The sequence below is a fragment of the Zingiber officinale genome, chromosome 4A (assembly GCF_018446385.1).
Source record: "Zingiber officinale cultivar Zhangliang chromosome 4A, Zo_v1.1, whole genome shotgun sequence".
Lineage (NCBI taxonomy): Eukaryota > Viridiplantae > Streptophyta > Magnoliopsida > Zingiberales > Zingiberaceae > Zingiber > Zingiber officinale.
In genome coordinates this window covers 122,659,115-122,676,135 of record NC_055992.1, presented here as the reverse complement: position 1 = coordinate 122,676,135, position 17,021 = coordinate 122,659,115, and the positions used below count along the sequence as shown (strand labels likewise).

Sequence of the window (17,021 nt, the reverse complement as noted above, 5' to 3'; positions counted from 1 at the left end):
GAGGCTCCGTCGCCGGAACTTCCTCCGGCGATCTTCGAGTATTCCAATGAATTTTAGGACTGATACTAGAATAGAGATTCTGTTTGAATGAAAGAGGCTCAATAAGAGCATTTGCTTGCCCAACCAAATTAGGCTTTATGAAGGTTTCAAATCCAAAAGACAAAGCAATAAGGTGACAAGTGTTCTTGCAGTACCAAACACAAAAAGCACAAGTATCAGGAAGTGGGTGTTTGAAGTCGCCACTCTTCCCCTCACCCAATTTTTTCGACCGCCATCGCAGTTCGCAGACTCATCAAAATTGCAGCGGCGTTTGCTTCCTCAGAGTCGTAGTAATCTTGGTTCACCTCCGGAGGAGGAGCTTCCGGAGTGTTCGTGGCTGTGGCTGGTACCTTCTGGCAGTTCATGTAGTTGCTGATGTCGAAGTTGGTGACTGCGTTGGGGCCTCTGAACTGGATCGCCGCGCGGTCGTAAGCTCGGGCTGCATCCTCCTGTGAGCCTGAAATGAGATTTTAGGAGCTTGAGATGGTGTTTCAGAACGATTGACTGACAAGAGGAGGAAGAAGAAGAAGAAGAAGAAGCAGAAGAAAAAAGACGTATGAGGACTCACTGAAGGTTCCCAGATAGCGATTCTTGTTGCCAAAAACTCCAATTCTTGCCTCCCACCTCCCTTTTTTGGTGGTGCCTGCCAAATTCCATCCATTTCATCAGAGCACCGGCCTCAAATGGGAAATGTGTGCATGCTACAAAACGTATTCAGACTCGGCCAAAACATTAGATTTCAGCCATTAATTAGCTAAATGGCAGCTACAACTCTCCAACATTTTGAACTTAATTCTGAAAAGAAAAACAAAAAAAGAAGCCTTTTTGTTCTAAAGATCAATTACTCCTTATTGACACGTTCTTCCAGATACAAACAGAAAATGAATATAAAATGGGAAGAATGAATGAATGATTCAGATTTGAAACCAAAAGATAATACTAAAGATATGATCCTTTTAAGGAACATATTAGATAATTAACCTGGCCACCCCACGGTACTTGGAGACGCCTCTTGAAAACCCATTGCTCCTGCGCCTGAGAGAAGCCACGTACTCCTCCTTCGACATCCTTTGCATCTCTTCGTAGTCCTTTATGTAGGTATCAAACTAGAGCCAATATATGTATTATTTATCTATCTATCTATCTATCTATCCATGATCGATTATTTTATCACAAAACATATCTAAATATCAGCACATACAGGAAAATTCAGAGCTGTTTCAGGACCGCAATATTTGAGTGCAGCAAGATCATACGCCCTAGCCGCTGCATCTTCATCATCATAAGCCCCTTCACAGTGAGCACCACCAATTCAAAGATGGATTTTTTTTAATTCTTTTTTTTGGTCATAAATGATCGACGATGGAAATAAAAGCAGTTATGACTCTTGTAAGCAGCGATTTACCTAAATAAACTATACCAATGCCGCATGAGACCCCCGGCCCAACACACGTGCAGTTCGCGAGACAAAATCCAAGTGAGAAAAAGGAAAACAAATGCCATTAAAATTAAAGGGCAGAATAAATAACTAATCGACCGCGATCATTTTCATTAAGTAAATCCCTTGAGTTGCCTTTCTACTAACCTTGTCTTCCTTTCTTGTTCTGTAGGGGGTTCTTATCCCATAGGTGAGCTTCATACCTCCCAGTCCATCTATGCCTATATATAGATCGATCAGTCACAAATGACAAATCAAAATACTACACACAACTAGATTTTTCTTTGTTTTAAGTTTAATTGTTACCTGGTGATGCCTCTGAAAAAAGAGCTTCTCTTGCGTTTTCCGTTGTCCAAATTCTTCTCCTTCTCCTTCTCCGAGTCGGAAGCTTTCTCGGAGAGCCTTGGCTTCCTGGCTTTGGTCACTTGAAACACATTGGAGAGGGAGGAGGAGGGGGTGGAAGGAGGGCTTTCCATGGATTTGGAGATTGGAACAATTGGAGGTTGTGTTCTGTGATCGACGAAGACGTGCGACGGCAGAGTATATATCGAGAGGACGGGAGATTGGTTTAACCTTGACCATGGGTTTACCATGAGAACTCAATGGATAGATTTGCTCAATTCTTAACCAGGATTAAAGAGAGGTGCCGTCCGATGGAGCCAAGTGGCTTGGGTTAGTGCTCTTCTAACGCGTCAGCTCGCTCCCAGCACTCGCAACTCTTTCTTACTTCTTAGTCCTTTTCATTATATATACTTATTTTTCTTCTTACTTCTTAGTCCTTTTCATTATATATACTTATTTTTTTTTCATAATATATACTTAGTTTTTTTTTTAAAAGAAAAGCCGATTCTGCAGTCTTTTGTTTTGTGTTTTTTTAGCTGGATGGAGTCTCTGTTTTTTTTTTTAACAAAAACTAAAAAAAAATCATTATAATAAACAAAAAAAAAATCGAAGGCACAGAGCCACTCCAAGAAATCGAAGGAACTCCTCCCAGTTGACTGTGGTATGCTTCCTCTTTTTATTTCTCCTAACGCACTAATCCGAGTAGAAGGTTTTCTAGTTTTGTAACTTGAAAGTCAAGGGAGCCGACTATAAGCCAATTATAATATTTTTTTATGACATTTATTAAAAAAAATATAGTTATAAATATTTTATTAAAATTGATTAATTCAATTGGTTTCATTTTTTTAAAGTAATGTGATTTTTCCTTTTGTCAGAAAATAATTTTTTAAATATTCTTTATTTTTCCATTAAAAAATAAATATGAAAATTACCAATCAAATAATATTTCCTCTCTCTTTTTTATAAAATATAAATAGAAAATAACCCAACCAAATACTGCCTAAACTTCCTTGCAGCAAAATGGTGGTGCCGTCAAGCTCTATTGCGGCTATGGCTAAGGTTAGGGCGGTAAATAAATCAAACATTTGTGAATACGTTTGATGTTCGATTTGGTATTAGTTTGCTTATATTCGATTAATATACATAAGATTAATTAAACAAATAAGTTTGAACAGCTCGTTAAACTAGACAAACAAGCTTGAATACATATGTGTTCAGCTCGTTAATGTTCGTGAACAATGTTCATGAACAATGCTCGTGAACAACATTCATAAATAATATTCACGAACCATTTTCATTAATAAATTTTTTTTAATATGTTAAATAAATAATAAAATAAAATAAACAAATAAGTTTAAATTATCAAGCTCAATAACCAATTAAACAAGTAAAAATTTCAAACAATCAAACAAGTTTGAATTGAGAGCTTGATAACATCCTAAACGAACTAAGCTTGAATTGAGAGCTCGATAACATCTAAATGAACCAAACTCAAGCCAAGCTTCAAACAAGTTTAACCTCATAAAAAATAAGTCAAGCCAAACTTGAACAATCATTTCAAAAACTTGGTTCATATTAAGCTCGGCTCGATTACTTTTTCAAACAAGCTCGATCATCCCAAAGCTCGATTCAGCTCGGTTCGTTTACAGCCCTAGCTGCAGCGATGAAGATGGCTCAGCTTTCCTCTTCCGCAAGTTCGCATCCCTGACGAGCTGGAACAACGTAAGGCCGCATTTGATATTAGGAGGCTCTCAAAATCCAATGTGTTCAACCGGGCTTGTTTGGTGGAGACCGGCTAAGGGTGAGAAAAAAAATCGATTAAACCGGACAAACCTATTCGGTTTATTCAGAAAAAATCGATTTTCTTGTCTAAAAACATTAGTTAATTCGATTCAATTTTGATTTTTAAAATTTATATTCGATCAAACTGAATAGATCGAATTAACTAATTTTTTGGATCAAACTAAAATTTTATCCCTTCTATTTTAATACCAAAACTTTATTTTATTTTAAAAAATTATTTAAAAATTTAATTAATTCGGATAATTTCGTTATTTTATCAGTTCGATTTATTATTATTTTTAAAATTCACGTAGTAAAATTAGGGGTGACTATTCGATTAAAATCGAATCGAATTAATTAAACTGAACTGATTTTTTTTTAACAAACCAAATCGAATTGATTTTCAATAAAAAATCCAATAAACCGAATCAAATTTTCAATAAAATCAAACAAATCGATTTTTTTCTAAAAATTGAATTTGGCTTAATAAAAATTTGATTCAGTCTAAAAATTTGATTTAGATAAAAAATTCCGTCTATTCAATCTCTTCCGTTTAACCAAATAAGAAATTTCAAAACCGAACTCAAATCGAATTAACCAATTTTTTTAAAAAATTAAATTTCTGAATAAACCAAATCAAATTTTTAAATTCGATCAATTTGATCAAATTATTAGATTTAACCAAACTTTTACTTATACATGAGTACAACAAGGTCGATGGACTTCATAGACTAGCTTAGGAGGCACACTAGAACACTGCCGGCCATCCTATTCTACCTCTTGTCGATAGAGGAATACTGCACCAAAATCGGGGATTTGCCTGAGTCGATTCCCTTCTAGTGGAGTTAATGAGGGAAGGATCTTACCGTCGAAATAAGAACGCCGTACGCCGTACGCCGTCGTTCCAATCTTCGATCTCTCACTCTGTTCAAGCAACCAAGTTAAGATTTTGGAAGCAGGGGCAGTGGCAGCGGCAGCGCTAATGGCTCTTTTCTCCGGCCAAGAATAGGGGGACCTTGCTAACGGCTTGATGGCGGTGCTCACAAAGATCGCAGAGCAGCACCGTCTCCTCTCCTTCCCTCTCTGCAGCAAAAAGGAAATCTCTGCTCAAAATTAACTGTGCTTCATCTCACAATTTATGATCTGCACTACCTTCAGTTCTTGTGTAAATGCACTTTTCAAGCCATGGAAATCTTGAACAACATGTATTTGCCATGAACTAATTATGGACTGTGGACCCTGATCCACCATCGTTACCCTCTAATAGCATGATTAACACTTTTATTGATCAAATTCTGAAGCCAACTGATGATGATTTCAAGGTAGGCCTCATATTTTTTTTTCCCTTAATAATTCTTTCTTTTGTTGGTTTGATTAAGTTACTGATTTTGATAGTTTCTTTCTAGTGTAGCTGGTTTCTTTTGTTTTTGATAGGATGTTGCTAATCTTTAATTGCCGCTATGAATTTTGCTTAAAAATTGCCTTGGCATGTCGGGGAGATCTTATCTTGATACCACGCATAAGAAATACCAATGCAGATGAAAAATCATCTTTTTTACATTTGCATATCACACTTATTTCTCTGTGTCTCACATCAGCTATACAATCACATCTTAAAATAGGTACATAATTTAAGATGTTTGTTTAACTGTTATAAAAATTTTCAGAATTTTTGAATAAAAATATTTTTTCAAATTATTTTTTAAAAATGATTTATAAATTATAAAAATTTAGATTTTTAAAATTTAAAGTTCATTATTTTCTAGAGGATAGTCACTGTATTTTTATCCCTTATACTCTGTTATAAATTTATTTCAAGTTATACCCCTATTTTTATGGGGAATTAGGGGTTAAGTCTAGGGGAGGGTTCATTTTGATTTTTGCATATTTTTTTAATTACAAAATTTATACTAATTACCTTACTATTATTTATTTGTAGTTTATCGTAACTTAACTTGGGTTGTTCACATCAAAAAGGGAGAGATTGTAAGTATTCCGTAGTAGTTTTGATGTGATCAACCAAATCAAGTTAGGTCCTATTGTCCGTTGATACCTTGTGTCTAAGTGTGCAGGAACTTAAGAATACAGAAAGTCGAGCGAAAGACGCAACTAGCGAGAAGGACGGTACGGAATAGAGTTGACAGGCTCGGTGCGTTCGAGGGATGAAACGCTGTGGAAGAGTATGCTGGTGGACAAAAAGGAAGCGCAAGACATTTCTGAAGGACGAGAAGCCGACGAGGAAGGTTGCTCGAGAAAGCCGGAAGATGAGTTCAGGTGAATCCTATTCTGAATGACCGAAATCACTCAAGCGAGTGGAGCCGAAGTAGAAGACCCGGACAGAAAGTCAACATGAAGTTGACTGGAGTCCGATCGCTCTAAGCAATTCCGGGCGCCCATACTAGTTTGGTTAGCTGAGGGCGCCTTGGCGTGGCACCCCTGTGCCAAGGCGGTCAGGGTGTCCGGAGCTATTCCAGGCGCCCGAATCAGATAAAATATATCTTCGCCTGTTGCGTAGCCGTAGTAATGTGGATAAAGTTTTATTCACACCCAGGCGCCCGGAGCCCTTTTAGGCTCCTGGACCACTCAACCAGTGGACTATAAATAGAACCCTGGTCTTCTCCTTCAAAACAACACACTCTGTGCTTCACTTCTAGTTCTGTTTTTAGTTTACGAGCTTAATTTCCGTGCACAAGGCTTTTCCACCTCCGACATTTTGTTTGAGAAGGAGATTTGTCTACTAAGCCGACTTTCATTGAAGTAGTAATCCTCTGATTGTCAACCAAGTAAAAATACATTTGTCTTGTACTTATTTCATTTCATTCTTTATTTTTTAAAGTGTGTAATTGTGCTAAAGTCCGGTTGTTTGAGAAATGTATTTTTTTGGCTTGTTTTGTTGTATAGGGCAATTCACCCCTCTCTTATCGGCTACAAGGGGCCAACACAAAGCACATCTCGTCTATCCAGCTTGGTCTCCGAGCTTCGTTCATGAAGTTTCAAGACATTCTCCCAAAGTTATTTGATGGAATTGCAGACGTTGATATGATTGACTTTTTGAGATGATAATATGCTCAGAAGATGAAATTTGACTTTCTCGTTTGCCATAAACTCGATCTGCTGCTATACCTATGAAAATTTAAGATGCCAAGACCCTTTAAAATCGGGTCTTATAAAAAAGACAAATGTGTAATTTTTCAAAATTTTATCCTCCTTTTAATGAAAATATTATATACAAACAATATACACCTAGATAACTAGATAACAATATTCAAAAAATTGTTAACAAAATATGTGCTAACGAATTTCCCTAAATTGATAAACTTTGAGACAAAAATAAGGTAACTGAACATGATTGTGTGATGGCTAAGGAACTCGCAAGAATCAGAACTTTGGCCTTCACAAGAATCAGAACTTTCAAAATTGTCATAGATACACGTTTTTATTCCAGTTTCACATATCAGAAGCAACAAAAATAACTGTTGTTTGCATTTGCCACTTTCAGAGATTTCAGTTCAATTTATATTCAGTTAACAAATACCACATTGATGATATCTGTATTTCTCTGTTTAAGCCCCCCTCACACTTTTGCTGGTCTCATGGTTAGCTATCATGATGGTTTTATTTTTGGAAGATGTCTCTTAGGACGATGCGATGGTTAAGACATGAAATATTACTACATGAGATCTTCGGATCGAAACTCAATGAGTTCCAACATGTCTCTCCATACGGTCACATGCACTAATGGTTAGTAGTTATCCGTGATTTATCTCCTTTATATTTATCTAGGGATAGGTTGACAGGAACACTGAGCTCGAGCGAATCGACTTTTGCCACATGACCCACCTTACGCTGCAATTCCGACCCTCTACACAAACGGCAATTTGATGGCATAAGCAATAAGAAATCTAAAATATAATATTATTTTTAATACTACATGATATGATTGATTAGTTAATTTTCCAAAATCTAATATAGGTTCATTAGAATCATATAAATCCATACCCTAAACCCCTATTAAAAGAAAAATGGAGTCCCTCGCCGTGTACAAAATAAACTTTGTCGTCGAGTAGAGACGGTTCTTTCCTCCCACACATGGATAAAAGTAAATAAATATAAATTAATTCTAACTCGCACGTCATGGAAAAAATAAAAGGTTTCGAAAAGAAAATGATCCTATTTGATCGCTGTATGGTCCCACTTCTATGCTACCTCCCTAGTTTCTGATAGCAGGCCTCAATAATATTGCCAGATGGTTATTTACAGCCTGATGTGAGACATGAATAATAAAAAATCAGCAGCTGCCAATTATTTGTTCACTTATCATTTTCTTTCCCTTTCTCAAAAGTTACTACCTACCTCGACATTTGTTTCAATATTGGCCTCCTCAACTTGCTGGATATCCTTGACTACTTCGCCAAACTTTTCCTTTAGAACTCGTTGGATGCCATCTTCATGGTTGTTGTTGATCTAGTACAGCTCCACAGGCTCCTGTTAATGTTTAAAGAAACAAATGTTAGTTGAGAGAATAGAAGATTACCTCTTTTAATGAAAAGAAACAAATGTTAGTTCAGAGGTTGATCTTAAAAGGCTATGCTATACTTCATTAAATAGTATTTGTGAACTGAGCATCAAAATAGAAATCTCCCAGATGAATGTTAAGCTAATGCTGTGTTAATAAAATGCATAATTATAGTTGCATAAGTAAACAGAAAGAAGCATATCAAGGTAGCTATCACAAAGAAAAGAATGGAGAATCTGAGAAACTATTGATACAAAGGATAAAAAAAAATTGCATCACTAATCTTTGAGTATTGTTAGTTGAGCCTGATCATAAAGATAGAGAAGAATAAAAAGGCTCAAAATGCATATTAGACAAATGAAGCACGAGCAAAGAAAATGCCATCTTTCAAATTGTCATACTGCTGTGAATCTTTCATCCAGCTGAGTGGCATTTTAAAAATGATTCCTTAAGTCTTTTAGGTTCAACTTACAAGTTGCAAGATTTAGCATTATCCCTGAACCAAGAGATACTTGGTAGGAAAATATCAAAGTAATAACATGGTTACATGGACATCAATGGATACATCATTATTTCAGAGTATGAAGCAAACTAGCAAGAACTAAACAGAACTTAACTAAATCAAAACTGCATGATCACCAAGTCAAGGAAATTACATAAAATGCAATCATAGGCATACTCAATAGCTTTGCTGTAAGTACAAAAGGGCAAAAGGGCAACATGACAATGCTAAAACAAACAAGCCCAGTAAAAAAAAACAACAGTTCAAGGTCTAGGTTCCACGACGACCAACCAGACAGAAACGAATCTGTCGTTTCCGTAAAGGAAAACAAGAGATAACAAAAACAGAGTTACGCACTCTCCTAAAATCTAAGCAATCTTGCTGTTAATCCAATAAATACCTGTGAAGGATGCCGCTAGGGTTCTTCCCGATCGCGAGTCGGGAAAGCCGCGCCTTCGCGAGTGGGATGCCTTCCCGAGTGGACTATTGCTAGGGTCCTTTGCGGAGTGGGGACGACTTCGAACGCCTTGCTGAGTTGGGTTATGCGATCGTGAGTCGGCAAGGTTGGGTATAAGAATGAGTGGGTGGTCATTTAATAAATTGTCAGGGGCATTTTTGTCCTAAATGACAAATGTAGGAGGATAATTAAAAAAAAAACTTCACTTTCCCAAGGCCCAATATGAAAACACAATCCAAATTGAATATGAAAAAAATCAAATTAGGATCAAATTTTATTGGGTTCGTGTTGACATGATTAACACGATTAATAAAAGGATCAGGTTTGGGTCCATTTGAAATGATCCGATTACAACTCGCAAATCCGTTTATAAAGATTTTCGAGTCTGGTTCGTGTTAGATTTTGATTGAGTTCGGGTTAAAATAAGTATATTTTTATAAAATCAACCTTTTCTGATTGGGTTCGAGTTGAGTTTGGGTTAAGATGGACATGTTTTTATAAATAGGTCATTTTGGGTCGGGTTCGAATCAAATACAGATAAATAGGTCAAGTTCGGGTCGAACAATTTGATTCGAAATATTAATCAGGTAGGATTCAGATTTTGATGTTCCGACTTGTCAATTTGCCAATCTGAATCCGCCAACCCAAACCCGATTCGAATTGTCACCCCTAGTTTTTCCATTATGGGGTGCGTGTCTCATTTACTGACATAGCAAGGTATGTATCATGATTCAAAAATCGCTTATTACCTAAATCAAATAAGGTTTTTATTAATAACCTTAATAGATAATCAAGATTATCAACAATAATTTTGAATAAAGCCTACCTTAAGTTTCGTAATATTGATCATATTTATCGACTTATTGGGAAATTACATCCTCTTAATTTTGATGTACAAGATTTACACTATTTGAGAATGTAATTGGATGACTATAAGCTTGATGTGCTGGCCATGATAAATTTCAGAATTTATTAACTATTTTTGAATTAAGACAAAGATTAATTGAAACATATATCGTTTAACTTGTATATTGAATCTAATATATTTATTTAATTAACAAATTCATTCATTTTTTTTAAAAATTTTAATCATTTCTATAATAACAATGGAATGGGCATTTTTAACTATAAACCTTATTTCAAGAGCTCTTAAGAAAATTTTTTAACAGATTTTATAGTAATCTATATTGAACTAAAGTTATTTAAAAAATTATTGATGATATAATAATTAATGAGTTTGATTCTGAGAAACAATGAAGATACATATTTTTTTAAATATTTTTATTTTATATTTTCAAAAGTATTTTTTTATTATATTAAAATAGCTCTTGAGAAGAATTTTTAATAGATTATATGGTTATCTATATATATTAAAGTGGGTTGAAAAAATTATTAATGATATAATAATTAATAAGTTTAGTTATGGGAAGAATTGAAGATGCATATTTTTTTAAATACTTTTATTCTATATTTTTAAAAGTATTTTTTTAATTTTATTAAAACAGCTCTTAATAAGATTTTTTTAACAAATTTTATAATGAGAGTGGATTGAAAAAATTATTAATGATATAATAATTAATAAGTTTGATTTGTCAAAATTGAAGATACATATTTTTTAATACTTTTATTTTATATTTTAAAAACATTTATTGAATTAATTAATTTATTGAATCAATTGTAATTAATGACGTATTCTAGATAATTTGAATCTTTTCAGTGTTAGATTTGTAATACATCATATATGAACTAAAGGATATATTTATCGTAAGATTTAGTTTCTATCAATCTCTAAAGCTCAATACAAATCGAAACAATAGCACATGAATGGCTGGCTTGAATCCATCGCAAAGGTAAATGCTTCTTATTTGTCGTCGGAGTTTCTGCTGTTGCGGAAAAGTCTTCTACAGGAGTGGGCGGCGACAATCCTTAGTTTTCTCTTGATGAGGAAGAGAAGAGGGTGAAGAGACTCTAGAACATGCCCTAATTCATGAGTCACATCCTTTTTAAACCAAGCCCATCCTATAGGGACTATCCACTTTAAAGTTCATCCATCATTAACAACCCATCAATGTTAATGAACCGGGTTTTGGATTTACACATTGAATTTGTTGGCGCAACGGGGCTGGCAAGAGGAGGGTGAATTGCCTGAAATAGAAAAATAAAACCCTTCCTCGATCTGCAACTCAGAATAGTAGCACACTTATATAAATGACGTTAAGCAACTAATAAATAAAGAAAGACATAAAGGAATTACTTGGTTACAACGTAGGTGGTTGTTAATCTAAGGCAAAGGAAAGTGTTAAATCTCCTTCGTGTAGGTGGAGAAGCCTATTATACTTTTCAAATGCTCAGGAATGTGCTAGGAAATGAGAACTAGAGTTAATACCTATTTCCTAGATCCAAGGGTCTTTTTATAGCCTCTAAAAAATCCTATTCATAGCTTGAGGGTGCCTCCAACGAGACGTAGTGGATAAAGCTTTATCCACTGCGAACGACTACTTTGACTGGCCGAAGGCGCCTTCCATGCTCATGGAGGGCGCCCTATATGCTTATGGAGGGTGCCTTCCGCCTGAAGGTGGAGGAGGCGCGGGCATGCCTCGGAGGCGCCTTCAACCCTTGTTGAGGGCGCCTCCGACAATCTTCATCAGCTTCTTTCGCTCTTCCGTTGCTCTGATCGCCTTGGTGATTGCGGCCAATCGAAATAAGACTCACCTGAACCCAATTTTCGACCTTCTCCTCGAGCAGGCTTTCGCTCCGGCTTCTCGTCCCTCGAACGTCGTGTACGTTCTTCTAATCCATTGGTGTACTCTTCCGTAGCACTTCGTCTCTCGAATGCACCAAGCTCGTCGGTTCCTGTCCCGTGTCATCCTACTCGTTAGCTGTATTTTTCGCTCGACTTCCTGTGCTCCTAAACTCCTGCACACTTAGACACAGGGATCAAAACAAAACAGAACCTAACTTTAAGTTGGTTGATCACACCAAAACAACCACGGGGACCAACAATCTCTCCCTTTTTAACGTGCATCAACTCAAGTTCAAATTAAGATTAAAAACGAACAAGTTGCAATAAAAGAAATTGCAAAACAAACATTTTAAGCATAAGTTTGCAATCAAAGAAATTGTAAAATTATAATTCAAATTAAAATTGATAGAGTTAGCAGAATTCAAATTTGAAAAAAAAAATCTTAACCCCTTGACCACCCTTGAACTTTTACCTTTTCCTCCCCCTTTGATCACATAAAAAAACTGGGATACTTAAAGAATTTTAGTAAGGTTAACAATAAGTTTGAGTTTAAGAAAATAAGTTAAAAATTTATAATTTTGATAAATTAATTGAAATGATTGACAAATATTGAAAGCATAAATTTGACATACTTATCAGTTTGTCAATTAAATATTCAATTCAGTAATTAACTTTCAGGCTATGGCGAGACACTAAGTCTTCTTGGTTATTGGATCATCAACCACTTTCTAGACAAAACCTCTTAAGGAATTAAACATTTAATTTCCTTTTCTGAAAGCCCAAAGAAAAATTTAATTCAAATATGATTTTGGAACTCAATACAGGTTCCTGATTAATAAAAAATTTGGGGAGTACATGATTTTTTAGAATTTTCCTAATTTGTCACTGGTGTTTCCTTATGTACCAATTGATTTTACTATAATTTTTAAATTTTGATTTTTGAAAGTTGGTTAATTTCAAACATGCATGTTCTTTTAATTTTTCAATTTGACTTTTCAATTTATCATTTTCTAATTTTAAATTGTTAAATAAGTCTAAGGGACATGTCTTTGCTAAGTTTAATTTTAACTTAGCATTTTTTTTTAAATTTGACTAAATCTTTAGAAAGAACCTTAATAAATTGAAAAAACTACTTGGGATATAGAACACGTACCTCACTTACCTCATGTTCTGATGCTCCACCTTTATCGTAGCTTTCTTTTTCTGATTCTCCCCCTTCATCAATGCTCATCTCTCAACCGGTTTCATCTTCTACTTGGTGGTTGGCCAGTAAAGCTAGTCTGGAGAAAGCTTTGACTTCGAAATCGGAGGATGATGATTCATCCTATGTGACCTTCAGATTCTTGTGTTTAGAAGATGTTGGTCTTTTAGACTTATCTTCTCCTTGTCCCTCTTCTTCAATTTTGGGCAGTCATCCTTGATGTGTCCTTCTTCGTTGCAGTTGTAGCATCGGACCTTCCTTTTGTTTCGGTAATCCCTCCTTGTCTGTGATTTAAATTTATTAGATCGAATAAATCTATTGAACTTCCTTACCATTAGGGTTGCTTCGCTTTCATCAATTGATTCTTCGGAGTCTGAATCGTTTATTCTTGCCTTCAAGGTAACGTTCTGGCTCGGCCCTTTTCTTTGTCCTGCACACCGAGATTCGTATAATTCGAAATTAAAGAAAAAACTTTCTAAAGTACTTACCTCGAGATCCTTGGATATATAATAGAAGTCTACTATAGATGTCCATTCAGGTATTCTTGGGAACACATTTAATGTATATCTTTGTGCGTCCTGGTTCGTTACCGTTTGTCCAAGGTTTGATAATCCGATGATTAGCTCCTTGAGTCTTCCATGTAGTTGTGCTACTGGCTCTCCTTCCTTCCAGAGGTTCGTCAGTTGATTCTGGAGCACATCCCGTCTCACAAGTTTTGTTTCGGAAGTTCCTTCGTGCAGTTCCAGGAACTTCTTCCAAAGTTCCTTTACTGAGTTGTAATCTCCGATTCGATTTACTTCCTCGGGTGGAACTACGCTAAGTAGGTAGAACTCGGCTCGTCCGTTTGCTACGAAATCTGCTTGCTCCTTCTTAGTCTACTGATATTCTTCTTTTTCTTCTTCTTGGAGGGATTTTAGAGGTACAAAATCGTATTTAATTATTAGAAATATTTCAATGTCGGTTTTGAAGAATACCTTCATTCGTTTCTTCTAGGACGCAAATTCTCTCCCTCAAATTTTGGTGGATAGATTGTTGGTCTGGCCATCATCTTTGATCTTGATACTTCAGTCGATGGTTAGTCCTTCTGAGGCGGTTGGGCTCTTATACCACTTGTTGGCGCAGTGGGGCCGGCAAGAGGGGGTGAATTGATTGAAATAGAAAAATAAAACCCTTCCTCGATCTTTAACTCAGATTAGTAGCACACTTATATAAATGACGTTAAACAACTAATAAATAAAGAAAGACACAAAGGAATTACTTGGTTACAACCCAGGTGGTTGTTAATCCAAGGCAAAGGAAAGCGCTAAAAGATCTCTTTCGTGTAGGCGGAGAAGCCTATTACACTTTTCAAAAGCTCAAGAATGTGCTAGGAAATGAGAACTAGAGTTGATACATATTTCTTAGGTCCAGGGGTCTTTTTATAGTCCCTGGAAAATCTTATCCGTAACTTGAGGGCGCCTCCAACGAGGCGTAGTGGATAAAGCTTTATCCACTACGAACGACTACTTTGACTAGCCGAATGCGCCTTCCATGCTTATGGAGGGTGCCCTCCATGCTTATGGAGGACGCCTTCCGCCTGAAGGTGGCAAAGGTGCGAGCCCACCTCGGAGGCGCCTTTAACCCTTGTTGAGGGCGCCTCCAGCAATCTTCATCAGCTTCTTTCGCTCTTCCACTGTTCCGATCGCTTGGGTGATTGCGACCAACCGAAATAGGGCTCACCCGAACCCAATTTCTGGTCTTCTCTTCGAGCAGGCTTCCATTCCGGCTTCTCATCCCTTGAACGTTGCATATGTTCTTCTCGTCCATCAGTGTACTTTTCTGTAGCACTTCGTCCCTCGAATGCACCGAGCCCGTCGGCTCCCTTACCGTGTCATCCTTCTCGCTAGCTGTGTCTCACGTAAAGAATTGAGATGACTGCAAATTTATGATCAAGCTGGACATTCAACCATGCCACTATCATTTTGTGGTCAGGTGTCCGGGAAGACGTAGCCACCAAATAATAGCTAAGTCAACACTCTGTTTTTGTAGTAAATTTAGTCACAAATGCCTAGTCAAGCGGTCCAACGACTACCTAGTTGTGTTTGCTACTGAATCGTAACGGATATGGATTATGATGAGTGGATTCAGAATATAACATAGATATCAGAGTCAAGATAAGGTGATGATCAAAGTAGCGATAGAGTGGTATTCATTATTTGGTTCTGTTGATCGTCTAGCCTCAGAATCCTTAAATTTCGTCCGCATAGCTCCAAAGCAGAACACTCGTATAAGGTTGACCGGTTGCATACTTGATAGAATATAAGAACTCTAAGGTTTTATGATGAAAATGAGAAATAGGACGTTTGGTCAGTTAATAGTCGATCAGACTTAGAAGAGTTCGATCGGACGAAAGGTTGTTTAGGCTCTATGTATTTAAGCCTTATGTAAGACTTTTAACATACGATCGGCTGGGTGAAGACCGATCGAACATAAGGCTATCTATGTGGGCTCTATCGGGTAAAGCCCGGGCGAGCATAAAGGTACTTAGCCTTATATATAATTCTTAACATACGATTGGTATGGTAAAGGTCGATCGAACGTAAGACTTTTAATGTGCTCTCGACCGGGCAAAGCCCCAACGAGCATAGAAGCACTCAACCTTATATATAATTCTTAACATACGATTGGTAGGGCGAAGGCCGATTGAACGTAAGACTTTTTATGGGCGCTCGATTGGACAAAGTCCGGACGGGCCTAAAGACAACTAACCTTATAAAACTTGTAACATACGATCCACCGAGCGAAAGCCGATCGAATGTAAGACCATCTCCAACCACAAAGCCTATTTTGGTCCATTTTCAACACTAATTTGGTGTTGTTTCAGCACCAAAATTTTTTCTAACTCCAACCAATACACACCATTTCCTACTTTAAAAGAATATTCCTTAGAATATTTTATTTTTCTATCTAATAATTTATTATTTAACATACATAATAATTTATTAAATATTTTTATTACAATAATAATTACTTTTAAAATTAATAATTTTATGGTACATAATAACTAATTTTTATGATATTATGTTTTAGTAACAAGAAAATAAAAATTAGTACTAAATTCAATCGTCATAAGAAGAAGGACAAGGATTCAAGATCTTTTAAATGATTTGGGTAAATATTATGATTATTTCGATGATTTATTAGGAAGTGATTTATAAAATATTAAATATTGATTTATTTAGTATTGTAATATTATTATAGTTATTTAAATGTATGTTGATTTTAGTGTTGGTCGTATCTGTTAGGATCGTCGTACTCGGCTAGAGAGAGGGGGTGTGAATAGCCGACCCAAAATTGCTCGTTTCTTCCTACGATTAGGGTTAGCGTAGCGGAAATAACTAAATAGAAACGCAAAAAGGAAAGATCAAACCTCAACCTCAAACTCGACGATGTAACGAGGTTCGGAGATGGAACTCCTACTCCTCGGCGTGTCCGTAAGGTGGACGAAGCCTATCAATCCGTCGGTGGATGAGACCCCGGAAAACCGGCTAATATAAACTCCTTCTGGGTGGAGAAACCTCACCACAATAACTCTTGCAACAGCAAGATAGAAGTACACAAAATACAAAGAAGCACAAGACAATATGAATGTAAAACAAACAAGCTTGCCTTCTCGTCTGGAGATCCGTTGATGAAGCAGCAGTTTCACGGATGCCAGCAGCAGGGAAGCTCACGCGAAGCTTCAAGAAGTATGAGCTCAGCAAAGCTCACAGAAGAAATCTGGAAGAACTTGCAGAAGCAAGAACACCAGCCTGTAGAGTCGCTCGACTCTTTATATAGCTGAACCTGCAAACCTGTGAAGGCAGAAGAAGACACAGAAGACCGAGATCTAGCCGTTGTCACTCACAACGGCTAGTCCTGGACCGATCAGGCTCCAGTCTGATCGGTCCACACTATCCCTGATCGGTCTTGGGGACCGATCAGGCTAAGCTTGGACCGATCAGGCTATGTGCTGATCGGTC

The 17,021-nt window shown here is 36.6% G+C and overlaps 1 long non-coding RNA gene and 1 pseudogene across 1 annotated transcript; both read right to left on the bottom strand.

Moving 5' to 3' along the window:
• Positions 1-251: 251 nt before the first annotated feature.
• LOC121972722 lies at positions 252-1,351 on the bottom strand (annotated as a pseudogene).
• A 6,464-nt stretch (positions 1,352-7,815) lies between these two features.
• LOC121973617 lies at positions 7,816-9,173 on the bottom strand. The gene is made up of 2 exons (XR_006109683.1): positions 9,020-9,173; positions 7,816-8,086 (listed from the first exon to the last, which is right to left on the bottom strand). It is a non-coding gene; the product is annotated as an uncharacterized LOC121973617 (long non-coding RNA).
• Positions 9,174-17,021: the final 7,848 nt, after the last annotated feature.